The sequence below is a fragment of the Protopterus annectens genome, chromosome 16.part0 (genome assembly GCF_019279795.1).
Source record: "Protopterus annectens isolate FY-2018-M chromosome 16.part0, PAN1.0, whole genome shotgun sequence".
Taxonomy (NCBI): Eukaryota; Metazoa; Chordata; order Ceratodontiformes; family Protopteridae; genus Protopterus; species Protopterus annectens.
The window spans coordinates 98,298,360-98,321,901 of NC_056750.1; the positions used below are offsets into that span (position 1 = coordinate 98,298,360).

At 45.8% G+C, this 23,542-nt stretch overlaps 1 protein-coding gene across 5 annotated transcripts in view; it reads right to left on the reverse strand.

Moving 5' to 3' along the window:
- LOC122790431 (C-terminal-binding protein 2-like) overlaps positions 1 to 23,542 on the reverse strand; it is a 1,897,537-nt gene that overhangs the window by 1,535,723 nt on the left and 338,272 nt on the right. The window lies entirely within an intron of this gene.

Here is a 23,542-nt window from a genome sequence, read left to right on the forward strand (position 1 = left end):
GTGCTGAGTCAGTAGTAGAGGCATTAGAAGCAGGATCCATGGTGGGGAATGTGCCAGGCTCCTCAGGAGTGGGTACCAGTGTTGTCTTGGCCAGTCTGGAGCAATGAGAATCATCTTTGGTCTGTCTGCTCTGGTTTTTAATAGAACTTTGGGCAGCAGAGGAAGAGGTGGAAAGGCATAAACTGTCATTGTTGTCCAACTGAAAGAGAGTGCGTCCACTTTCCAGGCCTGTGGATGAAAGGTCCTTGAGCAGAATTTTGTCAATTGTTGATTTCTGTGGGTGGCAAAGAGATCTATGTCTGGCTTTCCCCATGCTTGGATTATCTTTGTAAAAACTTGAGGATGCAACTTCCATTCATGTGGATCTGTCATATTTCTGCTTAGGTTGTCTGCCAGCATGTTTTCCTTGCCTGGCAGGTACTGCGCTTGAAGTTTGATTTTTAATTCCAGAGCCATGTTCCAAAGAGACATGGCTAGCCTGCATAGGGGATATGAATGGGTTTCTCCCTGTTTATGTACCACATTACTGTGGTGTTGTCTGTCCTTCTCAATAGCTGGCCTGGATGCAGTAGGTCTTTGAAAGCCATAATAGCATTTATTACTGCTAGCATTTCCTTTTGATTGATGTGTAGGTGCTTTTCTTTTTGGGTCCATTTGCCCTGAATGCACCGATCTGTCATGTGCGCCCCCCAGGCGTAGTCCGAGGCGTCAGTTGTGATGATTTGATTTGCTTGAGGCTTGCAGAATGGGAGACCTGTGTTTCTTTGGCATGCTTGAGCCCACCACAGAAATTCCTTTTGAAGACATGGAATCAGTGGTATAATTGTTTCCAAACTGTGGCTGTGTTGAGACCATAAGTTTTTTTAGGTACCACTGAAGTTTCCTCATATGCAGCTTTGCACATGGGATTAGCAGGATGCAAGATGCCATGAAACCCAGAGCCTGCAGGATTTTCCTTGCAGTCAGCCTGGTGAAGGCTGCCAGTTTTCTGAAGTATTGAGTTAGTTGCCCTTGTTTCTCTGGCGTGAGGTAGGCCATCTGGGTATTTGTATTCAAGCTGGCACCCAGGAAAATTATTGTTTGAGAGGGTATTAGCCTTGATTTCTTTTTGTTGACTGTGTATCCCAGAGAATTCAACATTATTACAAACGCCAGATGTTTCAGAAGTATGTGCTTGCTGTCCGCTTGAATCAGGCAGTCGTCCAAATATGGGTATATTTGTATCCCTTGAAGTCTGCAGAAGGCAATTACGGATGCCAGGCATTTCGTGAACACTCTGGGCGCAGTAGATAAGCCAAAGGGCAATGCAGAGAATTGATAATGGGTTGAACCTGCAAGAAATCTGAGGTATCTTCTGCAATCTTGTCTGATTGGGACATGCAGATATGCTTCCTTGAGGTCCAATGTTACCAGCCAAGACTCCTTGCCCAGCATGGGAAGAAGCTGCTGTAATGTGAGCATCTTGAATTTTGGTACGAGTAAAAATGTGTTTAGGATGGATAGGTCCAAAATAGGTCTCCAATCTTTGCCCTTCCTTGGTACCAGGAATAGTCTGGAATAAAAACCTTGACCCTGTTCTTGTGCAGGTACCTCTTGAATAGCTTTCATGTCCATGAGAGCTAAAATTTGTTTTTGTGCCTCTGCCCTTTGATTGTGTGGCAGGTTTAGCATGCCTCTCATTTTTGGAAGGGTGTGAAAGTGGAATCTGTAGCCTCTGTCTATAATGTCCAGGATCCATTTGTCTTTTGTGACAATATGCCAATTTTTCGAAAATGCCAGTTTTCAGCCTAAAGGTGCTGCCATTTGAGCCTTGCTTGGCATACAAAGGGGAAAGTCATTGGTTCTGCTTTCTGAATGGCTGTAAACTATCCTCACCACCTCTTTGTGTAGGTGCTTGCCATTGTCTGCCTCAATGATCATTGAGATTGCCCTCTACCCCTCGGGCGCCTGTATCTGCCTCTTTGGGGCCTGTCCGTGGCTGGAAAGGACCAATTTTTTGAAGGCCAATTTCTACTGAAACGTGGAGGTTGTACCTGTAGGAAATCTTTCACTGTTTGCATTGATTTTGACTTTTCCTCCATTTTCTTTAATACCTCCTCAGCTTTAACACCAAACAATACATCTTTTTGAAGAGGTGCATCTAGTAATTTAGCTTTGAGATGATCTGGTAAGGTTTGCTCTTTGAGCCAAGCATGTCTACGTATGACTGATCCTGTAACAGCAGCTCTACATGAGGCCTCTAAAGCATCAAAACCACATTGCAAGGTATGTTTACCCACTTGCTCTGCACTATGTAACAAATCCTGCAACTCCTTCAAGTCTGGTTGTTTAGGTTGTGACATTTTGCTTTTCAACTGAGATAACAGAAACTGTTGATACTTTAACATATGGAACTAACAGTTTAATGCCCTCATGGTTAAGGTGGCCGAGGTGTATACCTTTTCCCCCCACCTTTCTAAAGCTCTGGAATCTCTCTCTGAAGGTAATGGATTTTTGGCAGTGGAGGCCTTAATTCCCTTGGGACCCTGTGAAATAGTTTCTGGGTCAGCCATGCGGCTTTGTACAGGAATTGGTGTGAATCAGGAACCCAGTAATACCTGTCAGGCTTGACTGGAGCTGGAGGTAAAGAATCAGGGTTAAGGCTGGCCTCCGAATACACATAATCTAGTATGTCTAAGACGGGAGGTATAGCCAGAGGCCTGTGCTGAGGGAGCAAGAGGAAATCCCTAAGCCTTTTCTTGGAGTCTGAGTACTCTTTGCCTTCCCAGTGGAAGTGTTCCCTCAAGGTATGTAGGGTTTCCCCAAAAGAGTAATCCTCGGGGGGGGGGGGGGGGGACAGAGGGAATGGACTCCTCTGCATCAGAATCTTCAAAAGGGGAGTATGAAAGTTCCTGGTCTTCAGAATGTTCTGAAGTAATGGAGGCCTGGTCCGAGGAAGTGTATTCTTCCTCCACTCTGGGCCTTTTGTCCGAGGGGGGTTGAGAACCCCTGATAAGAGTAATCAAATCCTCAGCCATTTTGAGCATCTGCTTTTTAGGCATGGGGCCTTGAGCGGGGCCCTGTGGAGCTTGTCTTTTAGCATGCATGGCTGCTTTGGACTTAGAGAAAGCCTTAATGGAAAAAGAAAAAGGCCAGAAGACACCTAGAGAGGTGGCAGGCCTGTCTAAACTCTGACCCTAGCACCTCTATCCTGGGTGGCTCAATGGAACAGACTCTTGAGAACGGTGGAACCAAAATTTGCTCCGTCTCTGGAGACCAAATCTAATTTGTAATGTGAAACAAAGGTATGAGGAGAGGCCCATGTGGCTGCTGCACAAATAATGTCTATTGGAAGTCTAGCTTGAAAAGCTGTAGATGTAGCTAGAGCTCTGGTAGAATGGGCTTTTGGGTTAGAAACCAACTCTTTGCCTCTGAGCGGATAAATGTAAGTGATCACAGAAGACAGCCACCTAGATAAAGTTACCTTAGAAACTGGAAGGCCTTTCCTGTTCTCTGCATAGGATAGAAATAGTCAATCAGATTTCCTAAAAATTTTTGTCTTATCCGGATAATATCTGAGCTGGCGGTGAACATCGACATAATGTAACTTTTGTTCAGCTCTATCAGAATAATTCGGGAAAAATACTGGAAGATCAATGGACTGATTTAGGATAGTCTGTGATGCCACTTTTAGTAAGAAAGACGGATTAGTCCTTAGAGATACCCTGTCTTTGTGGAATATTGGATAGGGAGGGCGAATACAGAGAGCATGAAGCTCAGATACTCTCCTGGCAGATGTAATGGCAACTAGAAAAAGTGTCTTCCAAGAAAGCAATTTCAAACAACAGGAAGCTGCAGGTTCGAACGGGGGAAGAATCAAGGATGTTAAAATTAAATTTAGATCCCACTGTGGTGGGGGGTCTCTAATCGGAGGTTTCAATAAAAAGATACCTCGAAGGAATGCCTTGCAAAGATTATGTGACAATGTTGTGGTCCAAAAAGCCTATATGAACATTTGAAATGGCTGCCAGTTGAACTTTCACTGTGTAAGAAGAGGATCCTGAATTAAAAATGTCAGCTAGGAAGTCCAATACCGAATGAATTGGAGTAGTTTAGGGGTCTATGTTCCTAGCTTTTGCCCAGAAAGAGAAATGTCGCCATTTACTAGTGTAGATCTTTCTGGTAGATTTTAGGGAAGCTACTATGATATCCCGTACAGGATTAGAAATCATAGGAAGCCTGGCTAAGGATGGAAGTGGAGCAACCAAGCAGTGAGGTTGAGAGAAGGTATGGATTGGTGCAGTTGACCCGACTGGTGGGTCAGAAGATCTGGAACCGGGTCCAGATGCCATGGCTGTACCAAGAGGTAATGATGCAGGAACGGAAACCATATCGGTCGTGGCCAATAAGGGGCAATTAGAATCAACTTGGCTCTCAAGGCGGTTGCTTTCTGAATTAGCTGAGCTATCAGCGGAAAAGGAGGAAAAGCATAAATAAGTCCCCAGGGCCAATCTTGGGTTAGAGCGCGTCTGGGGGGATGGCCTGGAAAGGGGAAGAGAGAAGAAGTCTGGGCATTTTGCTGTTTTGAGGTGTAGCGAAAAGGTCGCAGCAAGGAAGGCCCCACTTCTGAAAAATCTCTTCCGTCACTGACTGTTTGAGAGACCACTCATGAGGCATGAGAATAGCTCTGCTCAATCTGTCCGCTATGATGTTGGATTTCCCGGGGATGTGCGTTGCTATCAGAAACCGGTGAGAGGAGATTGCCCATTGCCAAAGTCTGAGAGCCTCTCGACACAGTGAATAGGACTTGGTTCCGCCCTGTTTGTTTATATACCACACTACGGACATATTGTTCGTTTGGACTAATAGTTCCCAGGGGAAGAAAGTCGTTGAGGGCTTGCAACGTTAAAAGCACTGCTCTCATCTCCAGAACATTTATGTGCAGATGGTACTCGAAAGGTTGCCAAGTGCCATGGACCATTCTGCCCTGATAATGCCCCACCCCACCCGATCAGGGAGGCGTATGATGTAACCGTGGCAACCGGGGTAAGAGGAACAAATGGTCTGCCTTGATGGATTTGAGGGGACGATATCCACCAAGTCAGATGTCTTTTACAAGTTGGAGTTACTATGATCTCGTGACACATGGGAAGTTGTTGAAAAGACCATTGGGTGAATAGCATCCATTGTAGAAGCCGCATGTAAAAGCGGGCGAGGGGAAGAAGTGTTATGGCGGCCGCCATAAGACCCAGTACTTTCAGAGCAAATCTGGCCTGAATTTTGTTGCTGAAGAGTATCACTTGGACGTGTCTTTGAATGTCCAAGATCCTTTGGTCTGTTAACCTTGCTGAAAGTTGTACGGTGTCCAATCTTGCGCCTATAAAAGTAATAGATTGACAAGGCGACAAGGCAGATTTTTCGAAATTTACAGAAATTCCTAGCCCTCTGCAAGTGTGAATGGTGTAATTTCTGGCTTGGAGAAGCTGATGCCTGGTGGTGGCAGTGAGGAGCCAGTTGTCTAGATATGGAAACACCTGGAATCCTTGACGTCTCAGGTGAGCCGTAACCACTGCCATGCATTTGGTGAACACTCTGGGGGCTGTAGTGAGTCCAAAGGGCAGGGCTCTGAATTGGAAGTGACTGGTCGCCAGCCGAAAGAGGAGAAATCTTCTGAAGCATCTGTGAATTTTTATGTGATAGTACGCATCCTGAAGATCTATAGAGCACAGCCAATTGTCCTTGCCCAGAAAGGGCAGAATGGACTGAAGCGTGACCATCCGGAATCTTGATTTCTTTACAAACTTGAGTTTCTCAGATCTAATATTGGTCTCCAGTCCCCTGTCTTTTTTGGAACTAAAAAGAACCTTGAGTAGATTCCGGATCCTATTTGGTCCGCTGGGACTGGCTGGATAGCTCTTTTTACTAGCAGTTTTGATATTTCTAGTACTGCTAGTTCCCTTAGACTGGGTGGAACGTCTGGAAGGGTTCCCTTTTGTTGAACTGGGGTTTGAATAAAGGGAATTTTGTAACCCTCGGATATAACTGACTGTACCCATTTGTCTTGAGAAAGGGAAAGCCAGGCTATTGGGTACAGCAATAATTTTCCTCTGACTGCCTCTGAAGGCGGACAATCGGGCAACATCTCAGGGATGCTGGAAGGGTTTGTCAGAAAGAGGCTCTCTGCTACCCTGATTCTGCGGACCACCTCTGCCCCTAGGGCGGCGTCTATTATTGTTACCCCCTCTGCCTCTGGGGGAAAACTGACTTTGTGCGTCAGGCGTGACTCCTTGAGATTTGCGGTACCACATTTTCCCTCCCTTCTGTCCTTTGGGGTAAGGTCTAGAAGGAGTGGAGAAAGACTCCTACGGCAGAAAGAGTCTTGCCATCTTGTTCGCATCTAGTCAAAGTGTCTTTCACTTGAGGACCGAACAAGGTCGAGCCATCAAAGGTGGAGTTTGTGAAAGACGCCTTGAAGGGGTCTGCAAAATTACAAAGCCGCATCCAGGACTGACGCCTTAAAGCCACTCCTGTGCCTGCGGCCCTACTCGCTCCATCGGTTGCATAAGAAATGAGCCGCATGGAGGAGTTAGCAATGGAGTTAAGGATTCCTAGCTATGAGCTAATCTTATCCTGAGACCCAACAGCTGACGGATCCTGTAAAACTTCTCCCAACTCTTTAAGAACATCTCTTTGAAGGCGGGTGAAGTGGCATAAGTAGTTCAGCGATCTCATGGCAAAAGTTGAAGAAGAAAAAATCCACTTACCGTACCTGTCCATAGTCCTAGAATCCTTGTTAGGAGGATGGACAGGTACTGAAGGATCAGCTAATTCCTTCTTGGTGGCAGCAGCCACCACCATGGCATCAACTGGGACACCCTTTGTTAAATATTGTCTATCTTGTGGGGCCGTAATAAATTTTGAAGGTCTCCTAAGGATAGGTACCACCGAATCTGGAGCCATCCACGCCCTCCGAGCCCACTACCTCCATGAGAGGGTCGAAAGGCGGAGACACCCAGGAGGTGGAGGGTCGAGATCCGAATGCCTCCAGGTATACTGACTCGTCCTCGGAAGGATTAAGGGAGGGCCAGTTCCCCATCTGCTTAAGGATTTCAAGGATGTCTGAAAATGAGACATCCTCTGAGGAGGACCTTGGGGATCCCTCCGACTCATCCAAGTCAGTATCTGATGTAGTAGACTCAGGGGAGTCTAGATGTTTCCTCTTGCATGTCCTCTTACGCGGGGGTTCCCCTGATGGATCAGGAGAAGCCTCGGAAGAGGAAGATATTCCCAATGGGGAAACCTGAGGCGTTGGATGTCTGGGTCCGGGAGCAAGAGAGTGGGAAGAGACGTCAGCAGGCACTGTAGTGGGAGGAGCTGATGGAACTGTCCATTGACTAAGTCCAGGGGCTAGTACACTCCTCATCACCTCAAAGGCTCCACCGTCAAAGAGACCAGAAAGTTCCCACTCCGAAGAGATAGGGACCCCAGGCCTCACTGAGAGGGAAGGCTCAGAGGCAGATGTCTGGGCCGAGCTCACCAACGCCGAAGCTCCGAGAGGGAGAACGGGGTCTGACAGGGGTCCGATGCCACTCGCCCCCTCGGAGCTGACGAGAGAGACCAGACGCCCGGATCCCTCCAATGAAGGTCTCAATGAGGAAATCGGAGCCAAGGACGACTGAGCCGAAAGGGGTGGTATCGGCTCCGAAGTCACAAAGGTGCCGGTTCCGAGGAGCTCCAGCTCCGAGCTCTGTAAGAGTCGAAGGAGGAATGTTCGGTGGATGTGAGATAGCTACCGTCTGTTGAGATGGGCTATGGAGTATTTGGGCCAATGCCTGAGACTTTAATAGTCTACTCACCACTCTGTCGAGGTCGTGATCAGATAGCCTGGATGACAGAGAAGAACGGCTCCGATGGCTCCGCTCCGAGAGCAAGGGTGATCTCGGAGTCGAATGTATAGATTCCACTGAAGGGGATTGAGATCTCTTTTTTGAGATCAATGGAGCCATCGGAGCCGAAGATACGTCGGCTCCAGCCGGAGCCAACACTGAGTGTCTGGATTTGACAGTATCGGCACCGGATGGAGCCGATACTGAGACTGGTATGGAAGGATCGGCTCCAGCCGGAGCCGATCTCGAACCTGGTGAGGATGAACCTGAACCCGACAGCTTGGAAGTCTGAGCCGAAGGCTTAACAGGTTTCGAGGGCTTCCCTGGCGCCGACTTAGTCGGGGAGCTCTCGGGCTTTAATAAGCCCCTTAATATCGGCTTATTTTTTCACTCCAGCAGGACTCTTGGGCTGAAAGCATGACAGATAGCACAAGAGTCCTGCAGGTGCAAAGGTCCCAGGCAATAAACACAAGAAGTGTGACAGTCTGTCAGAGACATCTTCTGACAGCACGAGTCACACTTCTTGAAGCCTGAGACCTTAGTGCCCTTCGACATAACTGTGTCGATGAAACACCAGTAACACACTCACACACAAAAACACTCAGTCCAACAAATTAAAATAAACAGGGATAACACACAGTCATACACAAACAATCCCTGACAGGAAAAAATTTAGGGAGGGGAAGGCCTAAGGCCTAACTAGGGACAAGGGAATAATTTACTCAAAAAGAAGGGAACACTGATGGGAATAGGGCTAAAGTAAGTAGTTAATTAACAAAACACAAATATATATATATATATATATATATATATATATATATATATACATACATTTAAAGGGGGGTAGACGAAAAGTCTCAAACTGTTCACTTACCTAGAGCTGGTAAAAGAAGGCACCTCGTTAACGAAGCGGCAAACGAGATCTGGGTAATCTCCGCCTTACATCATGGGATATAGGGTTGCCTCGAGCTGGTTAAATTAGCTCTCGAGCTTAGCAAGTGCCGAGTCGGAGCCAAGGATCGGCTCCAAACCCATCCAGCATGAATGAAGGAGAGATTGACAAAGTACAGTTTTGTACCTACCATAAATGTAGATGTCCGAACTGGATAGCATCTGCAGTCATAACACATGGGTTGTCCTGTCGTCAGGCAGCCCTTCGGTCGTCCGGATTCCAAAGTCTGGGTCCGGCTTCGGCTGATGTCGCACTTCACCCGACGTCATCTCTGCTGGTCTTCGGGTATAAAGGCATCAGCCGACGCCATTTTCCTCAGTGTTTCTTGCCCCAGATGCCAATTGCCCTCTTGGAAAGCTAAATTTTGGATAAATGCCAATGTTTCCAAAATAGTAGAAGGCAAGCACAAAAAATAAACATGTATGTACATATATACAAACAAATACACCATAAGAGACTCCCCAGCTAGCTATTAGGAGGGTAAAGACCCTAGGAGTACCACAGAGGGAAGGAGGGAGGGTAATCCTGACTGCAGATGCTATCCAGTTCGGACATCTACATTTATGGTAGGTACAAAACTGTACTATGTCCTTCATGGATGCATCTGCAGTCATAACAAATGGGTAGAATACCATAGCCAAACTAGGTGGGGAGGAATAAAAATTATGGTGTAGTCAGGATCCCTTGCAGTACAGCAGTGGCAAACCCTGCTCGGGATCTAGAATATAGAGGTAAATTATAATGCTTGGCAAATGTATGCACGGAGGTCCAAGTAGCCGCCTCAATAATGTCCTTGGTTGCCACTCCTCTTAAGAAAGCTGTGGTAGTGGCTGTAGCGCTTATAGAATGAGGTCTTATGTTCTGTGGAACTGGTTTTCCATGGTAGGAGTAACAGAATCTTATGCAATTTCCTATCCATTTGGAGATTGTCTGTTTGGAGATTGCTTTTCCTTCCCTTCCTGTTGCATAGGCTACAAAGAGCTGGTCAGTTTTTCTGTTACCTTTGGTTCTGTCCAGGTAGTAGCGTAAAGTACAGTTTTGTACCTACCATAAATGTAGATGTTCGAAGATCCACATTGCTGCAGTCCTAACACTTGGGTAGTCCGCTGTCCCAGTCGGCCCGAATACCAAAGTATAAGGCTGACGTCGGTCAAGGCGCATTAGTCTGACGTCAGGACGTCAGGGTACAAATGCGCATGACCGACGTCATATCCTCAGTCTTTTCTTGCCCCAGATGTCAGAAGACCCTAAAAAGATAAGGCCAAAACCAAAAAACACCAAACACTCCTGTACCAAATATATGTACAATATATACAAATTTACAAAAGTACAACCCACCACACAACCACCCCTAAACACAGAGGGAAGGAGGGAGGGTTGGACTGCAGCAATGTGGATCTTGAACATCTACATTTATGGTAGGTACAAAACTGTACTATGTTCTTCATCTCACATTGCTGCAGTCCTAACACTTGGGTAGAATCCCAAAGCAGAGGTAAGGGAGGCTGGTAAATCATAAAGAAGCTGGAGCTGTCAACATGCCCTGCAAAATAGCCGTGGCAAAACCAGCCCTAGATTTAGAGTAGAGAGGAAGGTGGTAATGCTTAGAGAAAGTATGCACTGAACTCCAAGTAGCTGCCTCCAAAATATCCTTAGTTGCCACCCCCGTTAGAAATGCTGTTGAAGTGGCAGTAGCCCTAGTGGAATGAGGCCTAATCCCAGCTGGAATCTCCTTGCCATGATGGGAATAACAAAATGCAATGCAAAACCCAATCCACTTAGAAATAGTTTGTTTTGACACAGGCTTGCCCTGAGAACTCAAAGCAAAAGAAACAAACAACTGCTGAGACTGCCTAAAATCCTTAGTCCTGCTTAAATAATAACGCAACTGCCTGTGTACATCTAAAGTGTGCAAAATCTTTCCCCCTTATTTTGGGGATCTGCATAAAAAGTAGGCAAATGAATAGTTTAGTTTAAAGCCACACTAGAGACCACCTTAGGCATAAAGGAAGGATTAGTACGTAATGATACCCTATCCTTATGGAAAATCAAAAAAGGCTCAACCGCCATAAGGGCCTGCAATTCAGAAACCCTTCTTGCAGAAGTAATGGCCAACAAAAAAGCAGTCTTCCATGACAAGTATTTCAATTCAGCAGTAGCCGCAGGCTCAAAAGGTTGTAGAGTAAGTTTCTCCAACACAAAATTGAGGTCCCAAGCAGGAGTAGGAGCTCTACGTGGTGATCTTATATTCTTTGCCCCTCTAAGAAATTGCTTGAACAAAGGATGAGAAAACAATGGTGGGTCACAATCATAGTGAGCTGAAATTGCTGCAGCATGAATCTTAATGGAAGAGAAAGACAAACCTTTGTCCAATAACTCAGTAAGATATTGAAGAGCCACACTCAAATTAGGCTCAGAAACCTCCAAATCCTTTGCTGCACTCCAAAATAAAAATCTCTTCCATTTTTCTGCGTACACTTTCCTTGTACTAGGTCTTCTGGCTTCCATAATCACATTCAAAACTTGTTGAGGAAGTTGAGACCTGCTGTGGTTCAAAACAGAATATGCCAGGCTGTTAGATGAAGAGAGTGAAGCTTGACATTGAGTAGATGACCGTCCCTCTGAGACAATAGGTGTGGAATCAAAGGTAAAGGCCATGGAGGCTTCCTTACCAGACTCCTCAGTAATGGGTACCAGTGTTGCGAGGCCAATCTGGAGCTATTAAAATCATCCTTGGCTTGTCTTGTCTGACCTTTAGGAGTACCTTTGGGAGGAGAGGCAGAGGTGGAAAGGCATACACATGAAGATTTTTCCAACTGAAAGAAAGAGCATCCACTTTCCAAGCTGTGTGATGAAACCTTTGTGCAAAACTTTGGCAGCTGGTGGTTTAGTGGAGAAGCGAACAGATCTATGTCTGGAGTTCCCCATGACACTGTCAATTTCGAAATACATGAAGATCCAGTTTCCACTGTGGGGATCCATGATTTGCCTGCTTAACACATCTGCTAAGGAGTTCTGTGCTCCGGCAGAAACCTTGCCTGAAGATTTAGTTGCAAGCTGAGCAGTCTCCCACAAAATCATTGCTTGCCTGCATAGAGGATAAGAATGTGTTCCCCCTTGTTTGTTGATGTACCACATGACAGTTGTGTTGTCTGTTAGAATCAACACCTGCCCTGGAAGAAGTAACTCCTTGAAAGCCATTAATGCAAACTGGACTGCTAACATCTCCTTCATGTTGATATGTAGATGCTGTAGTCTGGCAGGCCAATTGTCTTGTATCCACTTTCCATTCAGATGAGCTCCCCAAGCTATGTCTGAGGCATCTGTCGTTAGAATCTGACTCGCCTCTGGCCGGGTCACAGAGAGTCCCTTGTTTAGGTGACATTCCTGAACCCACCACAAAAATTCCTTTTGAATGCAAGGTATTATTAGAATGACAGTGTCCAAATCCTGGCAGTGCTGTGTCCATACATTTTTGAGATACCATTGCAGCTTCCTCATATGCAGTTTGGCATTGGGAAGCACCAGAATACAAGATGCCATGAACCCTAAGGCTTGAAGGACTGTCCTTGCAGTCAGCCCGGACTGAAGAGATAGTTGATGGAAGTAAAGGGAAAGATTCTTTTGTTTGTCCGGGGTTAAAAGGCCATCTGGGTTGCTGTATTCAGTCTCACACCCAGAAAGCACATGTCTTGAGAGGGTACTAGACTGGACTTTATTTCGCTCACAGAATACCCCAGGCATCTTAGCACTGCTATCACATATTCCAAATGCTGAAAAGGTCTTCCTTTTCTTGAGCCAGAATCAGGCAGTCGTCCAAGTAAGGATAGATTTGTATTCCTTTTAGCCTGAAGTAAGCTATCACTGGAGCCAGAACTTTTGTGAATACTCTGGCAGTAGATAAGCCAAAGGGCAATGCAGAGAACTGATAATGGGAATTCCCAGCTCGAAAGCAGATACTTCCTGCAACTTAGTCTGATAGGCACATGAAGGTAAGCCTCCTTGAGATCTAAAGTTACCATCCAGTGATCTTTTCCCAGCAGAGGTAAAAGCTGTTGTAACGTCAACATTTTGAACTTGGGAATGTCCAGATAAGTGTTGAGGATAGATAAATCCAAAATTGGTCTCCACGTGTTCCCCTTTTTGGTACTAGGAACAGGCGAGAATAAAATCCTAGGCCCCTTTCTGGCACAGGAACCGCTGAATGGCCCCTATTTGGAGTAACAGAGAAATTTGCTTGTGAGCCTCTTTTCTTTGTAGAGGAGGAATGTCTGGCATGCCTTTGAAAGGAGGCAAGGTATGGAAATAAAACCTGTAACCGTGGTGAATGATATCCAATACCCATCTGTCTTGGGTAATTAAACTCCAATTTTCTTTGAAAAGTGCCAGCCTTCCTCCCAAAGGTGCTGCCAGACGAGAAGGCTCTGGCAGCTGAAAAGGCAGGTCATTGGGTCTGTTTACGTAAGGACTGACCCCTGCCCTCACCAGAAGACTGAGCAGGTGAACTCCCTGTTCTAGGCCTAAAAGAACCTTGAGCTCTGCCCCTACCACGTCTAGACCTACCCCTAGACTGGGAATCATAAGAAGGATATGTCCACCCCTTAGTAGGCCAATTTCTACTAAACTTGGAGGCTGAACCTGCAAAAATCTTTAACAGTCTGCATAGACTTAGCCTTGTCCTCCATTTTCTTTAAAACTGCTTCCACAGGCGAACCAAACAACACATCAGATTGTAACGGAGCATCTAAAATCCTTGTCTTAACATGCTCAGCTAAATTCTGATCCCTCAGCCAGGCGTGCCTGCGAAGAACAGAACCAGTGGCAGCCACCCTCGAAGAGGCCTGTACAGCATCAAAACCACATTGCAAAGAATGCTTACCCACCTGTTCAGAAACATGAACTAAATCCTGCAACTCTTTACACTCAATACCTTCCGCCAGAGCATCCACCTTAGACTTCAATTGTGAAAGGAGATAATTTTGGTATTTTAACATGTGGAACTGGCAATTCAAAGCCCTCATGGCTAAAGTGGCAGAAGTATACACCTTCTTTCCTCATCTATCCAAAGCCCTTGCCTCTATCAGGAGGAACAGGATTTTTAACAACAGAAGCCTTAACACCTTTAGGCCCCTGAGAAACAGTTTCTGGGTCTGCCCTAGGACTCTTAAAAATATACTTATGAGCTTCAGGCACCCTATAATACCTATCCGGTTTAACTGGGGCAGGAGGCAAAGAATCAGGGTTCAGGGAAGCCTCTGCAAAAACATCTTCCACCACATCCAGAACAGGAGGTATAGCCAAAGGCCTATGCTGGGGTAGAAACAAAAATTCCCTAAGCCTTTTCCTGGAATCAGAGAAATCTTGACCTTCCCATTTAAAATGCTCCCTCATGGAATGAAGAGTCTCTGAAAAAGAAAAATCCTCAGGAGGAGAAGCCGACGGGGTGGAATCATCTACATCAGAATCAGAATAAGGAGGATACTCCTGTAAGTCTTCAGCCGAAGACTCAGAAGCCTCCGAACACTGCTCAAAACTCTCAAGCTCAGGTTCCACCCTAGGCCTCTTATCAGGAGGGGGCATAGAACCTCTAATCATAGTAATCAAATCTTCTGCCATTTTAAGCATATGTTTCTTAGGCAGAGACCCTGAAGAACTAGGAGAGACACCCACTGAAGTTAAACCTGGCCTGCCTCTCGAAGAAGCCTTGGAAACAGAAGGGGAGGGCCTAACCACCTCAGGAAGGGAGGGGAGAACAGCTACCTGAGAAGCCCCTTCAGCCTGGCCTACCTCCTGAGAAGACACATCTTGTAACAGTAAAGTCTCTCCCTGAGACTCCAAAGAAACTTCTGGCAGAACCTCAGGCTCCACCGAGTCCTCTAAAGAACCGACGTCCGGGACAGACGGTTCTTCCAACCTAGGCTTTGCTGCTTTGTCCTTGCGCTTTTTAGACGAAGCGGGCGTCGGAGCATCCAACGGCATTTTATAATTACGCTTCCCAAAAACTAACCTGGCACAGTCTAATCTTCTCTTTATAGTGCGTTTGTTAAATCTAGCACAAGAGCGACATCCAACAACGTCGTGCTCAGGCCCTAAGCAAGGTATACACAAGGTATGGTAATCCCTATGAGGTATCTGTTTCCCACAAGAAATACAGTTATTCACTTTTTCTGACATCCGGTTAAATACTGAGGCAAGAAAAAAACAAAATATTCCCCAACGGGGTACTTAGCCAACTTTGATTCGGTCTGAAACTCCGACTTCAGAAAATTTCAGAACGCCAACCTGCACTCGCAATACTGCTTCTGCATCGGACCATGCGGCAAAAAAGACTGAGGATATGACGTCGGTCATGCGCATTTGTACCCTGACGTCCTGACGTCAGACTAATGCGCCTTGACCGACGTCAGCCTTATACTTTGGTATTCGGGCCGACTGGGACAGCGGACTACCCAAGTGTTAGGACTGCAGCAATGTGAGATGAAGAACATCTGTCTATGTACATCCAAGGTATGCAGCATTCTTTCACCTCTGTTTTGTGGGTTGGGAAAGAAGGTAGGTAGGTGGATTGCCTGGTTTAAAGACACTCTGGATACCACCTTAGGCATAAATGTAGGATTAGTTCTCATGGACACCCTATCTTGATGGAAGATTAGGAAGGGTTGCACTGCCATTAAGGCCTGTAGTTCCGAAACCCTCCTTGCTGAAGTAATAGCCAGTAGGAAAGCAGTTTTCCATGACAGGTGTTGTAGATCTGCTGTTGCTGCTGGTTCAAACGGAGGGAGTGTCAATTTTTCTAGTACAAAATTCAAGTCCCATGCTGGTAATGGTGGTTTCCTAGGAGGTTTTACATTCTTGGTCCCTCTGAGGAACTGCCTAAGTAGAGGATGTGAAAAGACAGGAGGATCAAAGCTGTATTCTGCTGAGATAGCTGATGCATGTATCTTGATGGAGGAATAGGACAGGCCTGTATGCAGAAGCTCTGCCAAGTACTCCAGAATGTTAGCAATATCTATGTTCGACATCTTTTCCTCTTTCAGTACTCCAAATGACGAACCTTTTCCATTTTCCTGCATAGTTCCTTCTTGTTGAAGGTCTGCGGGCTTCAAGGATAATGTCTTTAACCCTTTGTGAAAGGTCTGGGTTAGTTACTGCTATGTGATGTTCCAGGCAGTCAGTTGCAAGGTTTTTAGGTTTGGATGTATGATGCTGTAGTTGTTCTGAGTTAACATCAGAGGCATCAGGGGTATTGACCACATTTTCTCCCGAGACATGCTCCTTAGCAATGGGTACCAGTGTTGTCTTGGCCAGTTCGGAGCTATCAGAATTATCCTTGGACGTTCCTCTTTGATTTTCAGTAGTACCTTGTGCATCAAGGGAAGAGGTGGAAATGCATATGCTGTCAGGCCTTTCCAGCTGAAGGATAGAGAGTCCACCTTCCATGCAAGTGGGTAGAATGTCCTTGTGCAGAATTTTTTGAGCTGGTGATTTTGTGGGGAAGCGAATAGATCTATTTGTGGCATTCCCCATTTCTTTGTGATGGCATTGAAGATGTCCGGGGGTAGCATCCATTCGTGAGCATCTGAGGTGGTTCTGCTTAAAATGTCTGCTAGGGTGTTCTCTTTTCCCGGTACAAATATTGCCTGTAACTGGATGTTGTAGCTTAGAGCCAGATTCCAAAGGTCCAAAGTCATTCTGCATAGGGGGTATGAATGAGTGCCTCCCTGTTTGTTGATGTACCACATGACTGTGGTGTTGTCTGTCCTTATCAAATGGCCTTCTTTGAGGAATGGTCTGAATTTTAGAATTGCCAGTTTTACTGCCAGCATCTCTTTTTGGTTTATGTGCAGGTGCAGCTGGTCCTGAGTCCACAGTCCTTGTACGCATTTGTCCAGCATGTGTGCCCCCCATCCTAGGTCTGAGGCGTCCGTTGTGATGGTTTGGCTTGCTTGGAAGTTGTGGAAGGGTAGGCCTGGGTTTGACTGGCATGCCTGAGCCCACCATAGGAACTCCTGTTTTAAGCATGGGATTAGTGGTATTTCTGTTTCTAAGCTGTGCCTGTGTTGAGACCATAAATTCTTTAGGTACCACTGTAACTTTCTCATATGCAGTCTGGCATGTGGGACCAAGATTATGCATGATGCCATGAAGCCCAAGGCCTGCAGAACTTTTCTTGCTGTTAGTTTGTTCTGCTTTGTTAATGCCAAGAAGTAAAGAGGGAGCTCTTTTTGTTTTTCTGCAGTTAGGAATGCCATTTGTTTTACTGTGTCCAATTCAGCCAAAAAGTTCTTGTCTGGGATGGTATCAGCCTTGACATTTTTAAATTGACTGTGTATCCCAGGGCTTGTAGCAAGTAAATGACCCTTTGTAAATCTGTTGTCAGCTTGCTTTTGTTGTCCGCTTGTAACAGGCAGTCGTCCAGGTATGGATAAATTTGGATTCCCTGTACTCTGCAGTGAGCGATTACTGATGCCAGGCATTTTGTGAATACTCTGGGCGCAGTAGATAAGCCAAAGGGCAATGCTGAGAATTGATAATGCTCTGATCCTGCAAGAAATCTGAGGTATCTTCTGCAATTTGGTCGTATGGGGACGTGCAGGTATGCCTCCTTGAGATCTAGAGTTACCAGCCAACACTCCTTGCCCAGCATGGGAAGAAGTTGCTGTAGGGTCAGCATTTTGAATTTTGGGACAATGATGTATGTGTTTAAGATGGACAGGTCGAGAATAGGTCTCCAGTTTTTCTCTTTTCTTGGTACTAGGAAGAGTCTGGAGTAGAATCCTTTGCCCTGTTCTGTTATTGGTACTCTTTCCACAGCTCTCATCTTTGTTAATTCCGCTATCTGGTGCAGGGCTTCTATTTTTTGATTTGGGGGCAGGTTTGGCATTCCTCTTTTTACTGGTAAAGTGTGGAAGTGGAACCGGTAGCCTTGGTCTATGGTTTGCAAAATCCACTTGTCTTTTGTGATGTAGTGCCAATTTTTCGAGAATAAGGCTAACTTTCCGCCTAATGGTGCTATTTGCTCCCTGGTAGGCGGAGTTAGAACCAAGTCACTGTGATTGTCCTGTTGCAGTGGCAGTGGTTGTGTCTGTGCCTCGGTTATTGCCTTGCCACTGTCGTCCTCTGTAGGCACCTCCTCTGGATTGATTTCTGCCCCTAGAGCGTCTGTTCCTGCCCCTTTGTGATCTTGTGGAGTCAGGAAAGGACCAATTTTTGGCAGGCCAGTTCCTGCTAAACCTTGGGGGCTGAACCTGTAGGAAATCTTTAACTGTTTGTACAGATTTTGCCTTCTCTTCCATTTTCTTCATTACCTGCTGGGCAGGTTCCCCAAAAAGACTGGCCTTATCCATAGGAGCATCCAATAGCTTAGCTTTAACATGATCCGTAAGACCTGTTCTTTCAACCATGCATGCCTTCTTATCACTGTGCCAGTCATGGCTGATCTAAATGAAGCCTCCAGTGCATCATAGCCACATTTTAAGGAATGGTTACTAACCTGTTGGATGTTATTCACCATTTCTAATACATATTTCTTATCTAAAGATTCATCAGAGGACAGCTTTTTAATTAACTGATCAAGCATAAACTCTTGGTATTGGATCATGTGAAACTGACAGTTTAAAGCTCTAGCTGAGAGAGTAGCAGAGGTGTAGACTTTTTTCCCCCATCTCTCTAAGGACCTGGATTCCTTTTCAGAGGGAATAGGGTTTTTTCTGTGGTCGAGGCTACTGCCTTAGGCCCCTGGGATATAGTTTCGGGGTCTGCAAGTGGGGCCTTGTATAGGTGGTGATGAGTGTCTGGCACCCTGTAAAATCTATCTGGTTTGGCAGGGGCTGGAGGTAAAGAATCAGGTGCAGTGCAGACATCATTAAATGCATCGTCCACAACAGACAGGACAGGAGGTATAGCTAAGGGCCTATGTTGTGGTAAGTGCAGAAAAGTCCTAAGCCTTTTTCTTGAGTCTGAGAAATCTTGTCCCTGCCATTGGAATTGTTCTCTCATGGCATGTAAGGTTTCCCCAAAGGAGAATTCCTCTGGTGGAGAGGCAGCTGGAATGGATTCTTCAGCATCGGAATATTCATAATTGCAAAAAGGAGCCTCTGGCTGGTCTGTGATGTCTGAGTCATCCGCAGAATCATCAGAGGACACAGGCTCGGGGGGCTCTGCTCTAGGTCTCTTTTCTGGGGGCTGAGAGGCCCTGTCTGGGTGAGATTGGGATCCCCTAATTAAGGATATTAAATCTTCTGCCAGAGTAAGCATTTGTGAACTAGAAGTGGGCCTGATTGAGGGGGGTTTAACAGGCACTGATTTAGTAGATTTGGCTGCTTTAGCCCTGGCAAAGGCCTTAATAGACATGGCTGCAGGAGGCCTAGCAGCACCACGTGCTGGGGTAGAGACATCCAAAGGGATGGTGTCTGATAAATCACTAGGAACCACAGTTGTAGGCAAAATTTCTGAGGCTGATTCAGGTAAGGTAGCAGGAGCCTCAGTAGTAGTCATGGATTCGGCTGAAGATTGACCAGTTTTCTCGGTTTCGGCCGAAACCGAGACACTCGCGGCTTGCTTAACCGTGGTTTCGGCCGAAACCGCGGACCGCGAGTGTCTGCCTTTTTCTTTGCGTTTTTTAACAATTTGGGTAGTCGGAGGATCCGACGGCATAATGTACGCAAAATCTGAGCCGAAAAACTGTTCAGCAAACTCCGACCGACGCCTAAGCGTTCGTCGGTTGAAGGAATCACAGGCCGAACAGGCTGCTACGTCGTGGTCTGGGCCTAAACAAGGCAAACAGTAAGAGTGGAAATCTTTATGAGGTATTTGTTTCCCACAAGTTAAACAGTTACTGACTTTTTCTGACATCGGCTGAGGCAAGAAAGAGTCCCCAACGGGGTACTTAGCTTTTAGAAGTCTTCGAAGTAGTATTCGGTAGTAGTAATCTCTGGATCTGACCGACCGGCACTTGCGAACAGCTTCTGCTTCGGGCGCCACGCGGCAAGAAAGACTGAGGAAAATGGCGGCGGCTGATGCCTTTATACCCGAAGACCAGCAGAGATGACGTCGGGTGAAGTGCGACATCAGCCGAAGCCGGACCCAGACTTTGGAATCCGGCCGACCGAAGGGCTGCCTGACGACAGGACAACCCATTTGTTATGACTGCAGATGCATCCATGAAGGACATCTCAACATCAATGTTTCAGGTAATATTCTAAAGCCTAAAGGAGAAGTACAGGCCATCCCTATCAAAGCAGCGTGGTCTGTTGATCATCTCCTTCCATGCTGACAATACTGCACCCACTTAGAATAACACCAGAAACTAAGCCAATTATTAAAGTCATTCATCTTTTGTTCATACTGTGGCATCATCCCTGGAGAAGGTAAAATGCTGCTCAATGCTAGGCTCATACCAGCCTGGGACACACATTCAGAGAGCTCCATTTCACTCTTGATTTACTCCAGGGAGGTACGCCTCAGGTCATTTACACCCACATGGACTATGACGGAGTCATACTGGTACTTGTGGTGCAATGACGCAAGTGCGCGCGTAATGTGGCAGATACTAGCACCTGATAAACAACTGGCTGACTTTCTCCTTACTCAGCCTGTTGAGGACATCAGCGTGTCTCATGATGGTGTCTCTAATGACATACTTTTTTTCCCCAAAGAGGTATGTCACTGGGAATGGGTTTCCTGGATGCAATGACATACAACACCCAATGGAATCCACGGAAACCTGAATCAGCAACTATTTTCTTGTATGACTGCTTAAATCAGAAAATATACAAGCTACATGGCCTCCCCTGAGTAGACAGCTGGGAATTAGTGTGGAATGCAGCACTATGAAATGCATCACCAGATTTCTTCAACTGGAAAAATAAGATTTTTTGTTTCTGGCTGGTGAAGCATTTCTTTATTTCATCTGTGCAGAAAAGTACAGTTGTGCAAAATCTTACTAAAACATTAGATGTCCTTTTCCTCATTGTTGCAGTATTCTTCACCTTGGGGATCTCCTGCCAAGGATAGCCCAATGTCCAGCCAGTACACCAAAGCCTTTAGATCTTTTATGCACCATACATTGCTCAGGACGTACGTCATGAAAATGAAATACAGATGCAGTTACCCAGAGAAGTGAATAGCATTAGTACTGAACAGTCTCCGCACGACAAAAAGACTACTATGCATATCCAACGGGAGAAAATACATATGGAAAAAGGGGGGCCTTGGCCAGGAGAATAACCAAATCAAAACACAAAGGAAAAAATGAGGATGGATAGAGGCACTGTATATTGCAACAACGAAGAAAAAAACACCTACTGTTATGGCAAGATTTTACACAACTGTAATATAGCTTTCTAGATCACCGTTGCAGTTTTTCACCTTAGGGAGAGTACAAAAGCTCAAGAAAATAAGAACATGGAAGGCTGGGAAGAGCCCTCAACAAACCCACACAGGACAGAAAAACCTGCTCTGGCCTTAGAAACAATATTCAATTTATAATGCTTAGTAAAGGTATGCACTGAGGACCAAGAAGCAGCCTCAAGGACTGAATTAATGTCCAAATCCTTGAAGGGAGCACCAGAAGCAACAGCCCTAGTGGAATGACCTACAACTGAAGTAGACAGACACTTGCTATGAAAACAACAACAAAAGTAAAAAATGGCCTTAAACACACAGAAATAGATGGTTTTCTTTGCACCAGCTGAAGTCCTGGGATGAAAAGAAATAAAAAAGCTTGTCAGACTTGTGAACAGTCTTAAATTTTATCCAAATAACACCTCAGCTGTCCATGTAAATTCAAGGTATGCAAGACCCTTTCACTGGCAGACTGTGGAGAAGGAAAAAAGGAAGGGACTTGTACTACCTGATTTAAGGAAAGCTCATTAATCTTTGGCATAAAAGGATTAGTACAAAGAGACACCCTGTCTCTGAAAATTAACAAAAAAGGAGGAATGGCCATAAGGGCCTGAAGCTTACAAACTCTCCGAGCAGAGATGAGAGCAAGAAAAAGTTAGTTTTTCAGGTATAGTGTTGCAGAGAAGCTGAAATTGCAAGCTCAAATGCAGCCTAGGTCAAAATTTCCAAAACAAAACTAAGGTCCCAAGGAGGAGGAATAGGATTCATTGTGGGCCTAAGATGGACGCGTTTAAGACAACTGTTTGACCTCAAAACGAGAAGCCAAAACAGGATTCAAGGGCTGAGAGGCAGAAACAACTGACAAATGGGCAATTACAGAAGAACAAGTCAAGCCAGACTGGAGCAACTCACACACACAGGAGCGGACCAGAGGGACTCCCACTAAAGAAAAGGGGTCCTGGCTATGAGCATGGAACCAAACCGAAAATCTTTTCCATTTGGACAAAGACATGCTGGTTGCAGATTTTCTTGCCTCATGTAAAACCTTGAGCACGTCCTCAGAAAGACGTGCCTGAAAGGTATCCAATATGCATTACCCACACTCAGTTGAAGAGCGGACAGGTGAGGATGGATGAGTGACACCTTGTCCTGTGAGAGAAGGTCCAACCACTGAGGTAATCTATGACGACTGCCCCTGACCAGATGCAGTAAGAGTAACCACTGCCGCCTTGGCCAAAAGGAAGTCACAAGCAAGAGTTCGCCAGAGTCCATCTGAATCTTCTGCAGGACTCTTGGAAGTAGAGTAAGGGGAGGGAAGGCATATAGAAACATCCGCTTTCAATGGAAATAAAAGGGAGTCTGTCTTCAATGTCAAACGGCATGGCACTGTAGAACCGAAGAGACGGAGCTAACTGTTCAGAGGGGAGGCAAAAGATCTGAGGAATACCCCACCAATGGACTATGTCCAGAAACATCTCTGTGAAGCATCCATTCGTGAGCTTGTGCTTTGAACCTACTCAAAGTCTGCCACAATATTATGCTGTGATCGGATATTGACTGCCCGAAGAGCTAGCTGAGAAGTGAGCGCCAGATCCCAGGACTGAAGAACCAGCATGCAAAGTTAAGACTTTGTGGCCCCTATTTGTTGACATACCACATTACTGTGGTGTTGCCTGTGTAAACCTTCAGAGGGCCTGGAGAGAGCATGGTGTAAAAAGCCTGAAGGGACAGAATCACAGCTCTTATTTCTTTGATGTTGATATGATCTGACTTTTGACTGGGGGGGGGTGACAGACGAAGGCCTTGAACTTTCAAGTGACCTCAGGAAGCCCTCCACCCAATGTCTGAGGAGTCTGAACAGATCACAGTTCTTGAAAAGGAACCAGAGGCTGAAAATGCAGGCCTTGGTTGAAAGTAACTTGCTGAATCCATCACTCAAATTCCTGCTTTAGACTGAAATACAGAGGGTGGCAATGCTGAATCCAAACTGACGAAGTACCACTGAAGCTTCTGGATATGCAGTCTGGCAAGAGATGGCATTGATACCTTTTGGTATGTACCTCACAAGACATCTACAACAACTGGAAAGGCCACAGAAATACCTCACAAAGAGGATTACCAGCCTCAAACAGATGCCCTCATGAGCGGTCTCAAAAACTCCAGCTTTACTCTGTCGCATATCGCCTACTCAGAGGTGATCTCTGCCTAACATACAAAGCTATGTCAGACCCAGAGCTGTTGGACATGCTCCACGTAAAGAAATCCCAATCCCTCCGAGCTACATGCTCTAGGGACCTAAACCTTGTCACCACAATAAACAGAACATGCTGGAGGGATAGATTCCTGTCCCAGAGACTTCCCATACACTGGAACAAACTAC